Source organism: Austrofundulus limnaeus, unplaced genomic scaffold (genome assembly GCF_001266775.1).
Source record: "Austrofundulus limnaeus strain Quisiro unplaced genomic scaffold, Austrofundulus_limnaeus-1.0 Scaffold1644, whole genome shotgun sequence".
Taxonomy (NCBI): Eukaryota; Metazoa; Chordata; class Actinopteri; order Cyprinodontiformes; family Rivulidae; genus Austrofundulus; species Austrofundulus limnaeus.
Window position 1 is genome coordinate 44,016 of NW_013954046.1, and position 1,842 is coordinate 45,857.

At 39.6% G+C, this 1,842-nt stretch overlaps 1 long non-coding RNA gene across 2 annotated transcripts; it reads right to left on the reverse strand.

The window, feature by feature from the left end:
- Positions 1–111: 111 nt before the first annotated feature.
- LOC106535985 (uncharacterized) lies at positions 112–1,205 on the reverse strand. Of its 2 annotated transcripts, none has more exons than XR_001312511.1 (3): positions 963–1,205; positions 763–825; positions 112–201 (listed from the first exon to the last, which is right to left on the reverse strand). It is a non-coding gene; the product is annotated as an uncharacterized LOC106535985 (long non-coding RNA). The 2 variants fall into 2 exon arrangements; XR_001312510.1 differs by having other exon boundaries at positions 118–213; positions 963–1,203.
- Positions 1,206–1,842: the final 637 nt, after the last annotated feature.

The window sequence follows — 1,842 nt, forward strand, 5'->3', positions numbered from 1 at the left end:
GTTTCATTTGGAACATTTTATTTTAAATTTGAACTGAAAACCAACATGAGTTTTGCTGATTCAGAAACTCTGCTGTGATCAAATCTTTTTTAGGATGAAAAAGAAACTCACAGATGATCAACAGGGCGATGATACCTGCTGTCAGGAGGACACAAAGTGTCCCCAAACACACCAACAGCACACGAGTCGGACCTTCAGCTGCTGCTTCAGCTTCTGTTCAGAAAATAACATTTAATACTTACAGGAAAATGTTTGTGTTCTTGTATTTATCACCCACTTTCCATGATGTTCATTGATAATGTAGGTGTTCAGTTTTCTGACTGTTAGCAAAATATCTCATGAACTATTGGACACATTTGGACACAACTCAGAAACTAATCACTGAATGTACGGTTTGAGACGACCTGATTCAAGATGGCCGCCACAGCTAACTGACTCAAGCCTTTAGTTTTACAGATACTGAGCTAACATTTGGTGTGGTAGTAGCAGAGAGTCATCAGCAACACACACTCTGAGCACTAACAGATCCTGTAAGGCAGCAGGTGACTCATTCAGAGAACACTGGTTTCATTTCATTAAATAAAAAAATATTAATTTCCTTTGAAACACTCCACTCATATAACTTAAATAAAAGTTTAGTTTCTTTTCAACAGAAGATTTGAAGTTAAAACAACCTGAGAGGATTTTTACAGAGTGGAAACAGAACAAATGTTAAAAGAATCTCAGTTTAGTTTAGTTTTACAGTAAATCGTTAAAACTCACTCGAGGCTCTGGTTCCAGACTCTGTTTTGWTTGCAGAGAAGATTTTCTGCTCTTCTTCTCTGTCTGTTTGATTTGAACAGAAAGAATCGACTCAGAATAATCCTTCACCAGGTCACGTCTAACCCTGATATTTCATTTAAAGAAAGGAGCTGTTTGTTCTGCTGATGGGAAAGTTTGTTGTTTTRAGATAAAAATCTTACTTTGACCAGCAGCTGCAGGCTCCACTGGAGTTTCTACAGAATTAGTCGCCAACTCCTTTTTTTCCTTTAATATAGAAAACGGTGTGCAAAACATTTACAAGTATAAAAGTGTAAGTGATAAAAATGTTGTCTGCTCCAGACTGTGCAGTCTGGGCTGATACCTCAGATCCCTGTAAAACTGGCTGCAAGCAGCTCAAATTCTTTTGATTATAAAATAAGATGTTTTTTATATACAGTATATCACATATTGTTAAACAGCTGCCTGCTTTTTTAATTGTACAGCAGAATCATAAATCATTCATCAGGTCCTCCTGTGCCTTGTCAAAAATAACAAACTCCTTATTTAATAATTTGTGCTGTTTTATTAAAGGGGCAATATCATGTAAAATCAATTTTTTGAGTTTTATATCATGTTATAATGTTATATTCTCATAAAAAACATGTCCAAAGCCTTGCTTTGACTTATTCATGCATGTTTGAGAAATCCTGCAGTGTTTTTAGGAAGCCATGCTGAGGAGCAAAATGAAGTAAAGACATTAACTTAGGTTGGGGAGCAGGACCACGCCTCTCACCTGCAGCAATCAGTCGTCGTCTATTTAAACTCACCTCACCTGGTGTCTGCCCTTAGCTCGCTGTCTCGACACCCACCCTCCCCTTTCACCCCACTTAATCCCCTCTGTAAGGCCTCATAGCGTCACCTTCTTCTCTCCCTTCATCCCTTCCTCATCCCTTCGTCCCTTCACCCTTCCCTCATCCCTTCCTCCCTTCATCCCTCCCTCATCACTTCATCCCTCCCTCGACCCTTCATCTCTCCCTCATCCCTTCATCCCTCCCTCATCCCTTCCTCCCTTCATCCCTCCCTCATCACTTCATCCCTCCC